Below are 22,090 nucleotides of genomic sequence, written 5' to 3'. Positions count from 1 at the left end.
TGGAAATGTTTGGCGCGCCTAGAGCTTGACTGGCCACATGTGATGAGATTTAAAAAGGGTATTTTGTGTCAACATAATGAACCTTTTGAAAAAGCTGTACGTGAAGGGTTAGAATTATCAATCCCATTCAGTTTCAAAGGCATCCAATTCCCTGAAGACTCCTTTTGAAGTTGTGATTGCTAGATTCCCCATTACCTCATTCTTTCATTTCTGTTTGGTTCGTCGGAAGTGGAATCCATTGCTCATTAGTGCAGGGATGTGGTGATGCTAGCTGAAATTCAAATTGTCTACATCATTGACTGTCTTGGTTTCGACACGTCTGATGAACTAGCAAGCTGTGTACATATGATGGCCATGCGCACATGCATGATGCTGAGGGAAAGAGCCTGATTGGAGCCATGTCAGGTCATGAAAACTGGGTGCTCTGAGAGGCTATGACGCCTTTGACTGTGGCTGGTTCATCAGCATAACTGGAGGATAGCACTCATTCCAATATACGGGTGTTTCTTGCTCACCTCCAGTTTGAACACTTGTTGACCTTACTGTGTGCACTGGACCCGCAAGCACGACCTGTTTTGCATGGCCACCTTATGCATGTAACCCAAGAGCCACGTGTCATCTTCCCTTTTCTCCAATCCTCTTTGATTTTGAAAAAGATTTTCCCAAACTTCATTTTGTAAATAATTTCCAAAATTCCGGTTTTTAAATGACTTCAAGTCTCCAAAGATTTCATCCTTAAAGTTTTTAGGACTCAACATCCCATTTTCAATCAAATTTGGTTGTCATTTTCTTTCCGGCAAGCCACTTTTGCATTTTCTTTGTTTTTAAAATAAGTAAGAATTAAATTCCATAATTCCAAGTGATGGAGTTTATGGAATTGATTCATGCAAAATAAATGGGCTTTGGTGGGGGCCCTACATGTGAGACTTCATGATTGATTAACTGATTGATTGATTTAATTGTCATGAATGATGGATTTTATTATGCTCTGTGATATATCTCATGATTGTTATTATGCAGTAACCTCCTCTCTTGATAGCGCATGGTGGCTCGTTGGTCAGGTACACACCTATTCTCACTCTGGTCACTCTATATACATGTATTGATTCCCATATGTGCATGATCAATTCAGGTATTCATTGATTTCTTTATTAGATGCCACGATTGCTTCATTTTATTAGTAGAGACCCGTCTTTAGGGACTTAGAGGGGTGCTACGGTCTTTACCGTACCTTCCCGATAAGTAACCTGACCCCCGAACCCGATCCGGTTTTTCGTAGATCACCTTTTCCAAATAAGGAGTCACACTTAGGGTTTTTCTTTCTTATTTTGTTTACCCTTTTAAAAATAAAACAAAAATAAGTGGCGACTCCAAGTCATTTTCAAACAATAAATAAAAATAAAAATTTCAAATAAAATCGAGCTCGCCATCGAGTGGAAAACACATTGAGCCGAAAATGCGGGGTCCACAAAATGGCGACTCCGCTGGGGATCATTTAGAGGGTCAAGCTTGAACTTAGAGTGAAGCAAACGTGGCATTCGATTGGACGATCAGTGGATGCCCATTTCTTGATTGCACATTGTGGATATTTGATGCATGCTCGGATTTTATATCCACTTGAGACTTTGACACGTCGATCGTGTTGATTGATTTATATTGATTGAGGATTCTGATGCCATGATTTCTTCTGTGTTTAATTGATATATTCATTTGAGACATTGACATGCTGGATCATTATTGATTGATCTTATTGCCTTGCTTAACACATTGATTCTGATTTTGCCATGATTGTTCTGATCACTTCACATGCATACACTCATTATTGTACATCATTTGACTCGCCATGTTGATCCACTTGTTGCTATATTATTTTGATCATCCTTGAGCGTGTTGTCTTTGTATCACTATCCATCTGATTGTCGTATTCTCGCTTATCTTGTGTGTGTACATTGATGATATATCTGAGATTTGTTTGATTGTGTGTCGCATGACTGCCCTCCTTCTGCATGACTGCGTGCCGCTTGTTTATGTGGGTCGCATATCTATCCCCTTATCTCCCATCCTCTAGTCTCGGTCATTTCCTTCATTACGGTTTCTCTGACTGAGATAGAGGTTAAGAGTAGGGTCTAGCGATGGGCTATACCGACGTTTGGGAGCATTCTGGAGGAGAGCGGCACATTGTTGTCGATTGGAGTCCGATCATTGAAGACCTGTATAGCCTTGAGCTAGGTTCATGGATATTTGTGCGACCAGTGTGTTTCATCTTTTGCTTTAGCTTCTTAGGGTTTCGGATGCACCCACACCGATCATTGTGCACTCTAGTTGACTATTGAGCGTTGAGAGTTTGAGAGGATTCACCATAGGAAACCCCCTGGGATGTCGAGGTAGTGCATGTGTGGAGGTGATGACCACCTTGCATGGAAACACCCCGTCTCTTCTGAGGCGTGCAGAGGGTTGCGTACCGCTGGAGGGTACGATCGCTTCTGTTAGGGATCTTTTAAAAGTCCACCCATATCCATTTAGAGCCACCTTGACCTCGTAGGTTGAGCCGTAGATCCTTCTATTAGGACTCCCTCCCTACACATGGGTGCATCTGAGGGCCTTTAGAGCCTCTTTAGTTACAGTTCGGATCCAGTATTCCCTCTTTTTAGTCTCCAGTTGAGAGTGCTCAGAGATTGGTATGAGTTTGAGTATCGGTCGGATCACCTTTTGTCTTGTAGCCTCAGATTCTTGTTTTTCACTCGATGAGTTTGTCATGTTTTCTCCCTAAGGCTTTCATTTCTCATTTCTTGGCTCTACACACCCCTTCACTTTGTTATCACTCACTTGATGCTTCGAGATATGTTCATCGATCATGATCATCTTGTTTTTACACTGTACATCTATCGCGGGCTCAGTACCTCATTCTTTGTTGGATCCTTGATTCAATTTTCAACTCGATGCTCATATTATCATTACAGAAAGGTGAAAGACACATTTTCACATTCACACTTTTTTCGAGAGAGCCGCCTTGATCACCTTATTATTTTCCTCTTATGGAGATCGAGTTCAAAGTTGATTCAAGGATATGTGGTTATAGATGGAGTATTGATCTCGTGATAGTGTGTTTTTCACACCTCTTTTATCTCGGATTATTGATGGAGATTCTTTAGTCACATTTGTAGCCATCTCACAGTGGACACCTTTATGACTCTAGAGTTTCTGTCATATTTCCAGTTATAGATTGCCATCACAGGACCGTATTTCATATGATGTATTGTGCTTTTGATTTGAGACATATTTTCACTTATGCATCATGATCACTCTGGCCCGACCTATCATGGAGGATATTGAGTCTATTGACCTAGGATCAGGAGATCGACCTAGGGAGTTTGAGGCTGTGACCCATTTCACCTTCTGATTAGAGTGGTACCATACCCACATCCATACCTTAGTCTTTTCAGACTGGATGACCTACCCGTTTTGAGCTTGACATGACACCACCCCTTGGTACCGTTACACGACCTTACCATTCCTATTCACCTTCGTATATTACAGTACCCTTGCCTATTTCCATCATTTCCTTGATTTGACCAGGCAGAGTCCGAGATGGTTAGACCTGAGATGAGCTCTAGACGATGATATATGGATCATGATGAGAGAGTGGTTTGACTACTTGACGATGTTGTTGAGCCATTGCACATGACTTCAGAGAGTCGGGATGATTAGAGATGATGTTTTTTTTTATTTATGAGACGATGGTGAGTGGATTATGATGATAGAGTGAGGTGATTATCCGAGGACGTTGATGATTATCACAGAGCATCAGTGGGAGCTTTCACACGATTTCGGAGGGGTTGACATGACTTTGTTGGATGGATGCCAGTTTTTAGTATTGGTCATGTGAGATCTCGAAAGCACGATGTTCGAGGTTGTGGTCAAAGGATGGGTGGCCATCATTTCATGAGCCTATTTACTTTATCACCCTCGCATATAGAGTTATCCATTGCTAGCCCTTTGAGCCTTGCACGAGCATGTAGCCTTTTCTTTCATCACCTCATTTACCTATTACACCGGGTTGGGGACCCTATAGTGCTTGCATGTTATGATTGGATACGTCATGAGTTTCGGACCTGACATACATATTCGAGCCTCATTCTTCAATCTTCACTGTGATATTTTCCGCTTGGACATCATTTCATCACTATTTTCCGATATCACATACCACCACTTGTGATATTCATTCTCTGTCTTTTCCTTTCCTCATTGATTACTTGACATTATCCTTGTTTCACCTTGAGTGGTGGTTTTTCACACGTCACTGCATGGAGGATTGTCACATTCTTTCCTATCATTCACCCCATGGGCAGTGGTTCAGAGATGTTATTTTGAGAGGTTGTCTTGTTAGTGAGGATTCATGTTACATTCGTATGTGGAGAGGGTTTGATCATTTGGGTATGTATTTTCATGGGAGTTCATTCACTATTGATCAGCGTATGCGCAAAAAAAATAAAAAATAAAAAATAAAAATAAATAAATAATAAATAAATAAATAAATAAATAAAATAAAATTGATTGATGATAGCGCATTATTCATTGTATCATTCTTCATTAGGCATGTGTATGGACGTGCCAGGTTGTTTCATTGAGTTCATATGATAGAGAGAGCTCGTATGGGAGCTTATTTTTTAGATTCATCTTGAAGTATATTTTGGGTGAGAGTATGATTCGCCCATTCGTTTTTTGTGAGAGATGCGAGTGACCTTTCTTCAGTATCTCTGGATCCTTGCTCTATCCATCATTCCGTCTATTTCGGATGTGACTACTTTCCATGCTTTGATGCAGGGTGACCATCACTCACTTTTCTATCTCTTCGCCTTCTTTCATCTTTATTTTATCCCTCCGTTTCACTCCACTTCATTTTATCTCATTCTTTTCTCATTCTGTCTGATGTTTGACATGGGTTCAGCATCCACACTTTATTCTTGCTTATTCGATGTGTCCATTCATTTATCATCACTTTTCGTGTGGGGACCTCTAGGTCCGGGACTCATGACGTTTTCTACGCATTGCATATCATGCACGAGGGGTATGGGGATTATATCATTGAGATTTTTGAGCCTAGTTTCCTTTCGTTTCTTTCACCCTATTACCTTGGCCTACGTTACGTCCCGTGTCTGAAGACCACCCTGAGGCCATTACTTTGTATCGTGTTTGACAGCTCCCACGTGGGCAATACTCGAGCTTGGTCGGAGATTATTTCTCAGAGCAAGATGGATGGGGAGTTGAGATGATGATTTACACTGGGTCATACCCCTCTTATCAGTGATGGATTTTCAGAGGCGACATTATCTACATTGGGGCATACCCCGCTCATCGATGACGTTTTCTTTCAGGATGGTGTCTTGCACAGAGGCATAGTCAGTTCGCCTCTTCACTTGGATTATGATGGATTAGGAGTTGTTGGATGACCTTACACTAGGGCATAGCTATTTCAGAGAACGCTTTTATTGGAGATACAGTCACTCTACTCGATACTCTGCATTGGGACACACTTTACTCATCGATGGTTGATTTTTGAGATGACGATTTATTTTGAGGTGTAGCCCTCTCTTTGGCGATGGACTTTGATTTATCTTGGAGCATAGTCACTTCAGTTGGTTTATACTGGGGCATAGCCACCGCATTCACATTCGTGGAGCCCGGGGATTCTGATTCATATGGATTATGTTGAGATGTTTCCGTTTTGGCACCAGGAGTAGAGGTTGATTGATTTGTTGACTCGGATACACTACTTTTCACTGGGGCATAGCCAGGATGGAGAGCATTTTTCATTGGAGCATAGCCACCCTATTTGGATCCTTTACACTGGGGCATGTCCATCTTTTGGAGGGAGATCAGATTGGTTCTTGACATTGGAGCACCTGACGAGTGATAGGGAGATCATTGGATTATTTCATGTTGTTCTCATTGCATACTGGGGCATAGCCACCTTGTTGGAGGTTTTGACATTGAGGCTTGACTTCCTGTTTGTGATTGCTGCTTACGATGGGTTATGGAGTTATCGACACCTCGGGTTTAGTCTTCTCGGCATACTTGGATGATCTCGGATATCTCCCTACCTTTCATTTCATACTCAGACGTTTCACCATGGATACTTTCATACCTTCTATCATACCGGAGCCTGACCATCACATTATTTTATCCTACACATCTTACCATGACACATGACCTCACCCCTTTCTCGATTATGAGGAGATGTAGATCAGTCCTCGATCACCCTGGTTGTGCTTTCATATATCTTTTGGACTTTAGGTTCAACATCTTCCATGATGGCAGGGCCTGACAGATCGTTGACTTATTAGTGATGATGCTTTCATTTTGATAGTTGGCATGTTGAATGTTGGTTTGCTTGCTCTTTTCATTTTGAGCACTGGTCATCATTATTGTTGTTATTCATCAGTTAGTTTTGTTTTGTCAGCATGGTGTCATGACACATGGTCCTATTTGGCTTTACCTATTTGAGGTTGGACATTTTCATTACATGATGGATGAGCATATTTCAGAGTACAGTAGTTTTGAGGCATTTTGCATCTCTGTCTGTTCATCATTACATACTGGGGCATACCCCATCTCCGAGAGCATTGGACCTTCAACAGGTTTCATTCACTTTTGATCTAGTTGTCAACCCCGAGAGTTGCATACTGGGGCATACCCTCCTTCTCCGAGATCATCGGACCTTTCACAGACTTCATTATCTTTCGACCTAGTTGTCGATCCTTATGAGTTGTCATACTGGGGCATATCCCCTCCCGAGTTTACTTGCATCATTATCTGGGTCATCCTTTGGTTTTGGGTCACTTGATCAGGTCATTCATCATCTTGTCATGTCAGTTTGAGTCGGGGCCGCACTTATATCGATCGGCCATCTTCCTATCAGTTCAGTTCGAGTCGGGACCGCACCTATATCGATCGGTCATTATCGTGTCAGTTTGAGTCGGGGCCGCACCTATACGATCGGTCATCTCTTTGTCATGACAGTTCGGTTTCTGGGACCGCACCTATACGATCGGTCATTATCGTGTCAGTTTGAGTCGGGGCCGCACCTATACGATCGGCCATCTCTTTGTCATGTCAATTCAGTTTCCGGGACCGCACCTATACGATCGATCATTATCGTGTCAGTTTTAGTCGGGGCCGCACCTATACGATCGACCATCTCTTTGTCATGACAGTTCGGTTTCTGGGACCGCACCTATACGATCGGTCATTATCATGTCAGTTTGAGTCGGGGTCGCACCTATACGATCGGCCATCTCCTTGTCATGACAGTTTAGTTTCCGGGACCGCACCTATACGATCGGTCATTATCGTGTCAGTTTGAGTCGGGGCCGCACCTATACGATCGACCATCTCTTTGTCATGTCAGTTCAGTTTCCGGGACCGCACCTATATGATCGGTCATTATCGTGTCTGTTTGAGTCGGGGCCGCACCTATATCGATTGACCATCTTCCTATCATGTCAGTTCAGTTTCTGGGACCGCACCTATACGATCGGTCATTATCGTGTCAGTTTGAGTCGGGACCGCACCTATATGATCGGTCATCTCCTTGTCATGTCAGTTCAGTTTCTGAGACTGCACCTATATGATCGGTCATCCTCCTGTCATGTCAGTTCAGTTTCTGGGACCGCACCTATACGATCGGTCATCTCCTTGTCATGTTAATTCAATTTCTGGGACCGCACCTATACTATCGGTCATTATCATGTCAGTTTAGTTTCTAGGGCCGCACCTATATCAATCGGCCATCTTCTTATCAGTTCAGTTTGAGTCGGGGCCGCACCCATATTGATCGGCCATTTCCCTATCAGTTTATGTTTAGTTTGAGTCGGGACCGCACCCATATAGATCGGTCATTCATTCTTCCTATCAGGTCAGTTCGGCGTCCAGGTCTTTGCTTCAGTATGACATTCAGGGTCACATTTCCATTTTGGGCGTTCAGAGTCATTCTCCTCACCTGGTTACTTGATGCTTATCGCCTATTCATCATTGCTCTTCTAGGCTTCCCTTTCCACTACACATGACACAGTCTTTTGAGATCCGTGATGCATATTTCGATCATGTTGTTAGGCACCCTACACTTGGCATTCTCGTATAGTTCACATAGGGCAGTCTCCTTCGGGCACATTCTTTCTTGTACTCCAGGGTGGTTCGACCGTTACTCATCTTTGACATTGATCTTCGAGTCACTTTTGGAGACGTCTTAGAGGGAGCTTGGATCCTTAGTGTGGCTTCAGAGGCATTTTGTGACATTTTTCTCTCTTAGGATTAGAGCCTCATTGTTCATTCTGTTGGCCTGAGTGAGTTCGGGTTCCACCGGTGTCCTTTTGGGGGTCTCCTTTGTTCTTCGGTAGAGTTCACTTCATTGCACTCACTATTCACACTTGCTTTTTACTTCAGTGTTCATATCTCTTACACTCGTGAACTCTACCGAAGAGGGGCATATTTGTAGACCCCCATTTTGGGGAGACATCTCTACAGCCCGATTATGACAAGTGTCATCGTCTGGGATGACCACGTGTCACTCCAGGACTGGTTGATAGGGTATCAAGTTAGTGGTTTTGATGGCCAATGGAAGCTTGACACATGGAGATTTCTTTCAGCAGAAAAAGCTGAAAACCGTGAAGGTTGGCAGCTGCAGGGTAATGGGGAAGAGGCTTGGCCGTTAGAGATTTTTTGGAACTGAAAGAGAGAACGGGACAAGGAGAGAGAAAATTTTTTTTGGGGGGAGTTTAGAGAGATTCTAGAGGAGCAGGCTGGTTACTGAAGGACGAGAGAGAGAAAAACAGGGGGATCAGAGGAGGAAAGGGAGAGAGTTTGAGGGTGAGTTTCTGGCTTAGAGGAGAGGCTACCGGAGGAGAGAACGGGGAGCAGGCCAGCTGCAGAGTAGAGGTTTTTGGTTGCCGTTTTTCAGAGAGCTTGAGAGTTGAGGGAGGGAAGCTAAGAAAAACAGAGCATGTTTCTGGAGAGAGGGTGCTGATTTTGCAGTGAGGCAGTTGCATTGAGGAGAAGAGCATGGATCTGAGGAGAGGAAAAACATACTAAGAAGAGGAAACTTTCAGGTTTGGTTACTCTGCTTTTTCTTTATATGTTCATTCTTCATCTTTTTATATATATATATATATATTTCGTCCTCCATGATTTTCATCTTGTTTATTGGATTGCCTTTGGTTTGGCGATTATGGCCTTGATATTTGAAAGATTTTGAGGCACATTATTCCCTTTTCTGATGAACTTTTCTTTCTCACCATAATATATTTGTTGTCGGGTCCATGGATAAAATATTGAAATGGATTCAACATGTTGGTTAAAAGACTTGTTTTCAATTCTTGTTGTTATCCTCTCGATCCTCTGTTTTTCGCTGCATATATGCTCCCGGCTATGAAATTATGAAAAACTGGATTGAAAATGGGTCTGGCAGTTCATGGTCCGCAGGGTTGATGAGACTATTGCAGTATAGAATAGCAGTTTTATGGGGGATGAATGAAAGCTTTGTGGATGAAATGAGATATAAATCAAGGGAAACTGAAACAGACCTGGGTCTCTCTCTTCACTCTGTTTTTATCCTCAGATTTAGAGAAGTATGGAGACTTAGCAACTAGCAGATCTCAATCTTAAGAAGGCATCCCAACTGGGAGAAATGGAGAGTGAAGGTGACCTGGGAAGAAGTCTGGATCTAGTATGCATATCTAAGCGTACTCCGAATCGATGTAGAGGAAATATTTCTTAAGGGAAGGCATCTAAAAATTGGTGAGAAATACCGTCTGGGTTTATTCCAGCTTTGATGCAGAAAATGATCCTATAAGGAGGTGAAATGCAGAGGAGGGTTCAACATGAGATGCGGTAATGCAGTCCCGTTTGTAATCGGGGGGCCCACATGTATAATTTCTATTTGCATGGTCACTTTTTCTCACCACTCTTTTAACCACTGTACCCATGTACTAATCCAATGCTTTACATGCCCGCTGCCCACTCCCTCATCCCTATACTTTACCATACCCATTCATTTCCTATGTGTATCAACTATCCATTTCTCTCATTCTTTCTCTCTCTATCCCACCATGCAACCCATTGCTTCATACCCACATCCACTCATCCTACACCCGCGGCTGAAGCTTATACCCATATCCCATACCTTCATGCATGAACTCACTTAACTCCACTCTTGAACTCCTTTCTCTCTTCATTATTGTGCACCACTCGTCATCTCTCATGCACTTCCCCCAAACCCATTGCTTACTCCCTATTCACGGACATGAAAGTCATCATGCATGAACATTTCTAGGGGATACCGAGTAGCTCATCAAGAGGCAGTGCCAATGCCAGAATTCAGTCGATCAAGCAGTCATCACCCCATAATCTGAGATACCAGTTCCCCACCTGAATCGTCAAGCTTCCTTGACCCGGATACACAGTCAACAACCATCACTGCCGTGGCGTAAACCTGCTGGAACGTGGCCACATGTTGCTCGAAAACGCCCACCACTATCATGCCCGTCTTAGTGCATGCATGACCTTCTTGAGAAACATGGAAATGTTTGGCGTGCCTAGAGCTTGACTGGCCACATGTGATGAGATTTAAAAAGGGTATTTTGTGTCGACATAATGAACCTTTTGACAAAGCTGTACGTGAAGGGTTAGAATTATCAATCCCATTCAGTTTCAAAGGCGTCCAATTCCCTGAAGACTCCTTTTGAAGTTGTGATTGCTAGATTCCCCATTACCTCATTCTTTCATTTCTGTTTGGTTCGTCGGAAGTGGAATCCATTGCTCATTGGTGCAGGGATGTGGTGATGCTGGCTGAAATTCAAATTGTCTACGTCATTGACTGTCTTGGTTTCGACACGTTTAATGAACTAGCAAGCTGTGTACATATGATGGCCATGCGCACATGCATGATGCTGAGGGAAAGAGCCTAATTGGAGCCATGTCAAGTCATGAAAACTGGGTGCTCTGAGAGGCTATGACGCCTTTGACTGTGGCTGGTTCATCAGCATAACTGGAGGATAGCACTCATTCCAATATACGAGTGTTTCTTGCTCACCTCCAGTTTGAACACTTGTTGACCTTACTGTGTGCACTGGACCCGCAAGCACGACCTGTTTTGCATGGCCACCTTATGCATGTAACCCAAGAGCCACGTGTCATCTTCCCTTTTCTCCAATCCTCTTTGATTTTGAAAAAGATTTTCCCAAACTTCATTTTGTAAATAATTTCCAAAATTCCGGTTTTTAAATGACTTCAAGTCTCCAAAGATTTCATCCTTAAAGTTTTTAGGACTCAACATCCCATTTTCAATCAAATTTAGTTGTCATTTTCTTTTCGGCAAGCCACTTTTGCATTTTCTTTGTTTTTAAAATAAGTAAGAATTAAATTCCATAATTCCAAGTGATGGAGTTTATGGAATTGATTCATGCAAAATAAATGAGCTTTGGTGGGGGCCCTACATGTGAGACTTCATGATTGATTAACTGATTGATTGATTTAATTGTCATGAATGATGGATTTTATTAAGCTCTGTGATATATCTCGTGATTGTTATTATGCAGTAACCTCCTCTCTTGATAGCGCATGGTGGCTCGTTGGTCAGGTACACACCTATTCTCACTCTGGTCACTTTATATACATGTATTGATTCCCATATGTGCATGATCAATTCGGGTATTCATTGATTTCTTTATTAGATGCCACGATTGCTTCATTTTATTAGTAGAGACCCGTCTTTAGGGACTTAGAGGGGTGCTACGGTCTTTACCGTACCTTCCCGATAAGTAACCTGACCCCCGAACCCAATCCGGTTTTTCGTAGATCACCTTTTCCAAATAAGGAGTCACACTTAGGGTTTTTCTTTCTTATTTTGTTTACCCTTTTAAAAATAATACAAAAATAAGTGGCGACTCCAAGTCATTTTCAAACAATAAATAAAAATAAAAATTTCAAATAAAATCGAGCTCGCCATCGAGTGGAAAACGCATTGAGCCGAAAATGCGGGGTCCACACTATGACAAGACAAAATCTCAATGCAATCTTAATTACACGTTTTTTCTTTCTTAAATCATTTGAACTTGGAAATTCAACTTATGGTTTTATTTCCTATGTCTTGAATTTCAAGATATGAGACTTGTTTCATTAGAAAAGAAAGGAGCTAAAACATTTGAAAACCTATGCCATCAATGGTTGTTGTTGTTTTAGTTGTGAAGGAAGTTTTCATATATGGAGAGAGACCAAAAGAGGATTCTCGATAAGCTTGACACTTCTACCATTCTCTTCCCCTGGCTACTAAAGTGAAACACCAATGGGTTTTACTTGATTTCTAGTTCCATGAATTTATTGAACATTTGTAAAATGAAGCAAGACAAAAATGCTCTCTTCCATAGAATTTGAAGTTATTTGGAGAACAAAAATTGAGTTGGGGCATGCTAATTAATACTATTTTAATCACCTTCACCCATAATATTAATATTTAAATATAATTTAGATAGATAACCTTTTGGGGTTTTTCTCCCACGCTTCCTAAAATATGCAACACTTGATATTCACTCTCTCTATCTTCTTTTTTTCCATTGCTGCCATGGACTATGGAACACCCTTTTTTGATTGCTCCAACACCTTACCTTTTTCCAACCATGGAGAACTTTTAACTTTTCTCAAATATGATTAGACTTTTACTTTTTTTTTTTCAAGTAAACAAAATTAAAACCCTTTTTTTCGATTTTTTATCTAATTACTTATGGTTTTAAATACATATATTTTAAAGATGTATGTTGAAACTAACTTTCAACTTAATTGAATGGAAACATAAAAATGAGAGGAAAAAAGAATAAAATATAAATTTGAAATCTTTACTATCAAACTTTTTCAAACAAAGAATATATAGACAAAAGAAATACAAGTTTTAAAATATTTTATTATATTTTTTTAAAAAAAATTTCATTAAAAAAAACAAAACATGTGTTTCTATTTTCAATTATTTTATTGGTTTTAAGATTAATATGGTATAAATTAGTCGCAACAATTATTTATGAAATATTTGGTCATTATTTGTATTATATATAAAAGGATAAGGTGTATGTTTTTTTAACTTTTGTCTTCTAAGATAGCAATTTTGAGGCTTGGGACATACTATCGATTATTCATGAGGGCACTTGGTTGTGAAGTTGTCTAAGATTCAAATGCTCAGAGCTATATTTGAGAGTTTAAGGATATGAGATGCTAAAACGTTTGCTGGATTCATTTTTAAATTAAGTAACATTTTCAACTCGAGGTTTAACCTTGGGGAAAAGATTCTCTATTCTAAGGTAGTTATGAAAATCCTTAAATCTCTTCCTAAAAGGTTCAAACACAAGGTAATTGTTATAGAAGAAAACAAGAACATTGACTCCATGAGAGTTGATGAAACTTATAGATTTTTACCAACTTATGAGATGTCTCTACTATTTTCAAAAGTCTTAGGGTGCAACCTTCAAAGCTTTCAATAACAAAGGGAATGAGTTTGAACATGTTTTTTTTTTTCTTCTTTTTTTTTTCTTCTATATTTATGCTTTTGATATCATACATATCTAGATTTGCACATGCTTATTAAAAGACATACATGACTTTTTACTTACATTGAATTGACCAATTTCTCTTTTCTTGGGGGAATGTATGAAGGAGAACACGGTGCCTTTATCCTTAGGAGAATATTGAATAATAGTGAACATGACTTTAATAGTTGAGTAATAGATTACAATACTTAGAGGATTTAAGAACATAGGTAGAATAACAGTCAAGGAGTAATTTTAAAAGGGAAATGAGAAATCTCCCATAGCAGCCACAAGGGCTTGGACAAATTTTGGTGTAAAGGTAAGATTGTTTTAGGTGTGGGAAATAATGGAGAGAGTGTCTTGTGAAGGATTTCTCCCAAACCAAAACCAGAGGACTTTTGGACAACAAATTCGTCCTTAGTTTTTGCAAAACCACAATGTCATTTAACCTTTCCATCACAAACCAAAGAAACTGACCATTTAATTTCCAATAGAAATCAGGAGTTCATGGAATTTAGTCATGATCCTAATAGGAGTTAATGTAATTAAGGAGGTATTATTCAAGGACATGTGTATGTTATAGATAAAGTGAAGGAAGATAACGCTCTTGCCTTTTTGGAAGATGCTATCCTAGCTTATAATTCTTGAGCAAAAGTTCCATTTGATTCTAGAACAACAACTCTTTCTTTTTTGCCTTCTTCATGAATGCACTAGAATTAGTACTTAAGGGACATAGATCCTCTTTATCTATTAGTCCTCCTATGGGACAAAACTTAGAGAGAAAAAAAATATGTATAGTATGTAATATGATAATTTTAAATCATGAATTAAAAGGAGATTTAGTTGTTTTAGAGATGTTAGAATATGATGTAATTTTAGGCATAAATTTTTATCCTCCCCACCATGCTATTATTGACTATTTTAAAAGAAAGGTAAAGATTCATATCTTAGGAAGGGATGTAGTTTATTTCTTTGATGATAAGGGTGCACCATTTCCTTGTCATCCATTAAATTAGTATTATCAATTAAGATTAAAGAAAGATGGTAAATACTTTTTGACAAGTGTTTAAGTAGAGATTAAAGGAAAAAAAGGATTTGCAGTCCTTTCATGTTATTAATTAATTTAGTGATGTTTTTTTTGTTTGAAGAATTACTTGGATTGTCTCCTAAGAGAGAATGTAACTTTACCATTGAAGTTTGTCCAAGTATATTTCCTACATCAATTACACCCTAGTTAAGTTACGAGAATTGAAGATTCAACTTCGAAAACTTCAAGATAAGGAATTCATTAGATGAAGTAATTCTCCATGGGGTGTTCCTATACTATTTTTTAAGAAGAAAGATGGTTCTTTAAGTTGTGAATTGATTATAAGAAATTGAATGAAGTCACCATGATGAATAAATACCTTTTGCCAAAGATTGATGATTTGTTTAATTAATTAAAGGATACTAGATATTTCTCCAAAACAAGGAAGAGAACAATCACACTCCTCCCTGACCATCACCATCTTCTCCTTTGCCCTCCTTGATCTCTTCTACCTTATCCACTTCATCCTCCAATACAAACCTTTTGATGACTCAATTGATTCCCTTACTTGAAATCAAAGCGAGCTTGCTCTGTAAAGGATGCAGTCAATGTTACAGAGATAGTAAAAGTCTTAATACATATTGCAACAACATCAACAATTGAAGATTTTATAGTCAAAGCTTAGTTATCTGTCTCTTGAGGCTTTCTAAAGTTGTCATATAATCAATAATCCCTAAATTGTGGTTAAGAAGACCATCCTTTAATCAACTTTCAATATGTGAAATAGAAATCCTCTGCCATATGTTTAGCTAATAAGGTGGTGCACCACTACGCCCATCATTAGCCACAAAACTATTATGAGACCCACCACATTGTAATGCAATAAATGTGACTAGACTACTACCATCATCACATCACAAAATGGGTCATCCCCACACAAAAGAGGACCACTGTTTGGATAATACAACCACCTACTTGAAAGACTCACCTTCGCACAAAGAGCACCCTTGCATTAATTATAAAATGGATATGACCCCCTCATTAGTCAAATAATCATTAAACCTTAAAAGTTGTTGAAAAAACTATTCATTGTCCTAACAGTTATGTCATAATCATCTCATAATGATTAAAGCCTTAAAGATGAACATAATAGAAATCATTTAAAATAATACCTAACGAACATCTCATTTATAGTCTTCCCATAATCAATCTATCAAAAGGTAACTACAAGAAGAAGACCATATTTTAGAAAAAGTACACACAGTGAACTCTATCTAGCTCATATCTCTTATTCCTACTTTAATCCATGACAAACTTGATCATCTCAAAAGGGTCGACCTAAGCAACCCAACCTTTTCTCATCATTCTCGCTCTCTCTCTCTTTCTCCCTAATCTATTGGAAAACTGTGATGCCTAGTTCAACCATAGTCGAAGGAGTGTGTAACAAATTCCAAATCTAATGAGACTTAATGCATAGGATTTGACAATTTTTAAAAATAATTTATAATTTAAAACCAATCTAATTAATACTAAAAAGTCATGAAACTAAAAAAATTGATCCAATTAATACTAGAAAGTCTAACCAAAATTGATTCTAAATGACTTTGTTTGTTTTCTCCTTTACATCTAACTATAAACCAAAATTTATAAGGTTTTTCATTAAGCAAATATAATCAAAATCCAATAAGACTCGATGTCTTAGATCTATTAACAAGTGTTAAAGAAAATTAGAACTCAAACACCAAAAATTACTATCAAAGATTCTTGAACCAGATTTGGTACTTAAATGACTGTTATTTCTCTTTTACACATAATGAAATTTATGTGAATTTTCTATGTAGAAAAATGTACTTCAAATTAAGCAAAACTTAATACATCAAATTTATTAAAAAGTTTAGTAGTTTTTTAATAAAGAAATAAAAATTAAATACTAAACTAATTAATATTGGAATTTGTGGACAAACTCTTTGACATAGAACTATAATTCTCAAAATTTTCTAACTGGACAAGTGAATTCTCTTCCAAATTAAACAAGACATAATATATTAAAATTGTTAACAAGTTTATTAATTTTTTAAAATAAAATAATAACGTAATTATTATTAGAAATTCATAGCATAAAACTAGTCCAAAAAAACTTTGTTGTTTCTCCTCCACATATAATTATAATTTTATGAATTTTCTGGTTAGGCAAAGAAACTCTAAATTAAGCAAAACTCAACATATTAGATTTGTAGATGAGTCTAGTAATTTTTTAAAATAATTTAAAATTCAAAAATAGAATCAATAAAAAAAAAAAAAAAGAAGAAGATAAAAATTAGTCTAGAATAAGCAATAATATTATATTGTTTCTCATATGCGCATAACTATACCTTCTCAAATTTTTTTATTAGGTAAACATATGTTAAATTAATTGAGCCCAAATCAAATGAGAATTAATGCTTTAAATTCTCTAATTAATTTACTAATTTTTAAGAATAATTGAGAATTTGAAAAACTAACTCAATTATTAGCATAGCACTTTGACAATGGCTAAATATTAAATGCGCACAGGTAATGCAAAAACTTAACATATTAACCATTATTATTTCTAAAGTATTATTATTCAATTTTAACAGAAAAAAAAAAAAGAATTATACCTTTAAGAAGATATTAATATCCATATTTTATTATATCTATTTAAAATTATATCATTTCTAATTAAAAAAATTTACTTATAATTTTATTATAATATTAGTATTGGTATTTTACAAAAAATTATTTATTTTTCATTATATAATTATTATTTTCTATTTTTATTAAGACTTGAATTGAATTGAATTGATATTAATAAAAAATGAGTGTACATTTTTTTTATTTTTTTTGTACAAAATGAAAATAGAAAAACTATTTTTAAAAGCAACTAAAATTTACTTATCTAAAAGTGTTTTTGTTTTTTTGCTTTTTGACAAATATTTTTAAAAACAACTTGCCAAGTATTATTATTTTTAAGACACACCTAAAAAACTTATTTTTTCTTTTTAACTTGAAAATAATTTTAGAAACAAGGTTAAACATACATGGGCAAACAGGCCATTAGACTTTCTAGATTGCCAACTTGAGGACTTAGAAGAGGCTTTCTTTACTTTTTCAAAGCACCGTACCATCAATTATTCTTTGTTTCCTCATATTAGTGAAACGTTTTGGTATTGGAAAAAGAAATTTGTAGCTTAACTCCTTCAGAAGTTTACATATGCCAACAAAAGAAAAACTTATCCAATCCCTCGATAGTTTTTTCCGAAGCTTTCTCCATTCATAAGCATGGAATGAGGTGCTTTTCTCCCTTCTTGAGAGCTTCTTAGCAATCCATCTGCTACCTTTCCACTACATCCTTTTCCTTTGTGTGTAGGCCTTCCTACAATATTGTACTCCTTAGGCAAAATTGTTTTAGTTTCTCAATTACTTGCTCTGACTTCTCCAATCCCTACGAATAAAAAAAAGTAATTTTTGTTCGTTTAATGATTTTTTTTTTGTCTAGTACTAAATCAATCCATCAAATAAATGGGTTAAGATTGTATTATTTGGTTATAAAAGAAGGTGAATGCATTATTTTTTTTAAAAACAATTTTATGAATATTTTAGCTAAGTAATAAATTTCAAATCAAACAATACTTAATGTATTTGATTTATTAATGAGTTGAGTCACTTTTAAAAATAATTTGAAAACAAAATACTGAAGTAATTAGTATCATAAATTTAAGATCAAACATGTTCTACATAGAACTATAATTTTCAAAATTTTCTAACTAGACAAGTAGATTCCGAATCAAGCAGGACACAATGTGTTAGATTTGTTAAAAAGTATATTAATTTTCAAAAAATAATTTTAAACTCAAAAAACTGTAAGGAAATTATAGAACTATCTTTATTTTACTCTAAGTATTGCTATTCAAGTCTGTGCCAACACAGGAGTTCGGATGTTGATCAATGATCTATAATTTATATGTAGCTCAAAATAATTTATAATGCATGATTTGATCAATGATCTAGCTCAAGATGTTGCTACAGAAATATGCTTCAATCTAGAGAATATACATAAAACTTCTGAAATGACTCGTCATTTGTCATTCATATGTAGCGAGTATGATGTATTCAAAAAATTTGAAGTCCTTAATAAATCGGAGCAATTACGAACATTTGTTGCATTACCCGTCCCTGTAAATAATAAGATGAAATGTTACTTAAGTACTGAGGTGCTTCATGGCTTGTTGCCAAAGTTGATACAATTAAGGGTGCTCTCTTTGAGTGGTTATGAAATAAATGAGTTGCCAAATTCGATTGGTGATTTGAAACATTTACGGTATCTTAATTTGTCTCATACTAGACTCAAATGGTTACCTGAAGCAGTGAGTAGTCTCTACAATTTACAATCATTGATATTATGCAATTGTATGGAACTCATTAAGTTGTCTATTTGCATTATGAATTTAACCAATCTTCGACATCTTGATATTAGTGGTTCAACTATGTTGGAAGAGATGCCTCCACAAGTTGGAAGCTTGGTAAATTTGCAAACATTGTCTAAGTTTTTTCTAAGCAAAGATAATGGGTCACGAATAAAAGAATTGAAGAACTTGTTGAATCTCCGAGGAGAGCTTGCCATTTTAGGGTTGGAAAATGTTTCGGATCCAAGAGATGCAATGTATGTCAATTTGAAGGAGATACCAAATATTGAAGACTTAATTATGGTATGGAGTGAAGATTCTGGTAATTCAAGGAATCAAAGTACTGAGATAGAGGTCCTTAAGTGGTTGCAACCTCATCAAAGTTTGAAAAAACTGGAAATTGCATTTTATGGTGGCTCAAAATTCCCGCATTGGATAGGAGATCCATCCTTCTCCAAAATGGTTTGTTTGGAACTTACAAATTGTAAAAATTGCACATCATTGCCAGCACTTGGGGGTTTACCTTTCCTCAAAGAGTTGGTGATTAAAGGAATGAATCAAGTTAAAAGCATAGGTGATGGGTTCTATGGGGATACCGCAAACCCTTTTCAGTCTTTGGAATCTCTAAGATTTGAGAATATGGCAGAATGGAACAATTGGTTAATTCCCAAATTGGGACATGAGGAAACTGAAGCATTGTTTCCTTGCCTCCATGAGCTTATGATAATAAAATGTCCAAAACTGATCAACTTACCTCATGAGTTACCGTCCCTTGTGGTTTTTTTTGTTAAAGAATGCCAAGAACTGGAAATGTCAATTCCACGACTTCCACTTCTTACTGAATTAATAGTAGTTGGGTCGTTAAAAAGTTGGGATGGTGATGTCCCCTCACTTACCCAATTATACATTTGGGGAATTTCGAGGCTGAGTTGTTTATGGGAAAGGCTTGCACAACGCTTAATGGTCCTTGAAGATCTGGGAATAAATGAATGTGATGAGTTGGCATGTTTGAGGAAGCCTGGATTTGGACTGGAAAACCTTGGTGGTCTGCGACGTTTATGGAATAATCAGGGGCTGCCGTGGTCGACAATAAGTTGTGGAGTTTTGTGCTCAAAACCTCGACTCTCATGAATGTGCCCTTAGCTTTTTCCTTATTTTTCCAAAGGAAGGTCCCTGCCCTCTTCCAAAACAGAGGTACTTATTAATGCATTGAATTGTAAGTTTTGATAGAACACAATTTTCACCATTTTCGACTAAAAATATCGCTTTCATTTTCTGATAATGATGGAATTTGTGCTGCACATTGATGTAGATGAAAGCAAAATTTCTGGCCATTGGTGCAGCTTATTTGCAAGGGGAAATATCCTAAACATGAAAGAGTTGTACTAAATGCACCATTCTTTTTTCATTTCAGGGTTTACACTTTCAATTCCAGTCTCCACTGTCAATTTTTTTTGGTAATCAGGTCCAAAAGTAGTTTTAAGGCCCTATTAAATTTGGCACCAACTTCATTTCCTACCAAGGGATGGTCAGTTTTAGGGCCCAACTTCATTTCCTACAATAAGCTAAACAGTTTTGTGCTCAAAAACTCACCTCTCTTGATTGTGTTCTTAGCTTGTTCCTTATTTTCTTAAGAAAGGCCTTCCTACCATAGTTTAATAACTGGATATTTGGCACTTTCAACTCAAAATATTGCTTTCAATTTCCAATAATGATGTCTTGTACATATAGGATGGCAGGAAAAAGGATTGATGTAGATAAAAGGGTAATTTCCTGCCATTGATGCACCTTATTCATATCTGCAAGGGGAAATGCCCTACACATGAAAGGAGCTGTAATAAATGCACCATTCTTTTTTAATCTTGGGGTTTACATGTGATTCCAGTTTCATCTGTACAATTTTTTGCTAATCAGGTCCAAAAGAAATTTTAAGGCCCTATCAAATGTGGCACCAACTTCACTTCCTACCAAGGGATGGGCAGCTTGGCAAACTTGCAGAACCTAACCCACAACAAGAGGCCTTATATCTGGTGCTTCATTTTGCTTAAAGCCAGTATTCTATTTCAATTACCATTAATTAATAGAAGGTATTTCCGATTTTGTTTTAGTTCTATTTCATTCCAATCTAAATTTGCATCTTAGTATCTTAATAAAGCCCTTCTATCTGATTTTGTTTTGTACTTTATTCACACAGGAATTCTCCCTTACTAAACACCAAGGTTTTCTGGGATTCTGCCATCAGCTTGGAAATATGTATTGCAAAATGGGGGAGAGGTATAACTTCTTTGTTGATGAGATTTTTTTCCCTTTTTTCTGCTTTTCCACTTAATTTTTTTTGACTAATTACATGACATTGTAAATGCTGTTGGCCTAGACCCTTACTACTGGCAACTGGTATGTCAAGCAGTTCAGGATGCAGAGAAAGGGCATATATCCCAGGTTGTTCTCTTTCTTATTCTCTCTCTTCTCACTTGTATTGATTTAAAATGTGCTCTTTCAAATTAAGGTCTTTGTAAGTAAGTTGTTGAAGGTAAAATCCCCTAATTGGGGCACATGATGATTGTAACCTAGCCAGGTAAGGTGATATTTTATTACTGTCTTTCTAGCTTTTACATTTGCATATTTCTATATGGTTGCTTAGGCTTCTGCACCAGAATTCTTTTGACTTGGTGCTACATAATTTTTTTTTATTTTTATCATACTGTTTGCTACAATGGGCATGCTCTGCCCATGTGATACCAGAAGGTGAAGGTTGTGGATTAGTAAAAGACTTGACCCTGATGATTCATGTTACAAACTGATGAAGAAGAGAGTCCACTAATATCTCTAGTTAGTCTTTGTAAAATAATTACTTAGGCCCTCTTCCATAATCAGTTTGTATTTGGAGTCTCATTTGTATTTGGAGGCTCACTTCATGTAGCATTAATCTGCCCAATCTAATAGGGATAAAAGGCCCTCTTTCATAATCAGTTTAGGGTTGAAGAGAGGGCAATTATTGGTTCAATCAACATAGGGAAATGAGATTGAACCTCATGCCCTCCACTTCCCACCTTTTCTTTTATTTTTTATTTTTT

At 37.3% G+C, this 22,090-nt stretch overlaps 1 long non-coding RNA gene across 28 annotated transcripts in view; it reads left to right on the top strand.

The window, feature by feature from the left end:
* LOC104878210 (putative disease resistance protein At3g14460) overlaps positions 1-22,090 on the top strand; it is a 92,941-nt gene that overhangs the window by 61,951 nt on the left and 8,900 nt on the right. For all 28 annotated transcript variants that reach the window (XR_009466121.1, XR_009466126.1, XR_009466119.1 and 25 more), the window contains exons 2-5: positions 20,088-20,210; positions 20,931-21,103; positions 21,211-21,290; positions 21,391-21,455. This is a non-coding gene — a long non-coding RNA (putative disease resistance protein At3g14460). The remainder of the gene's footprint in view (positions 1-20,087; positions 20,211-20,930; positions 21,104-21,210; positions 21,291-21,390; positions 21,456-22,090) is intronic.

This window comes from Vitis vinifera, chromosome 7 (assembly GCF_030704535.1).
Source record: "Vitis vinifera cultivar Pinot Noir 40024 chromosome 7, ASM3070453v1".
Taxonomy (NCBI): Eukaryota; Viridiplantae; Streptophyta; class Magnoliopsida; order Vitales; family Vitaceae; genus Vitis; species Vitis vinifera.
Note: the sequence above shows the minus strand (reverse complement) of the source record. Positions and strands in the feature narration are given on the sequence as shown.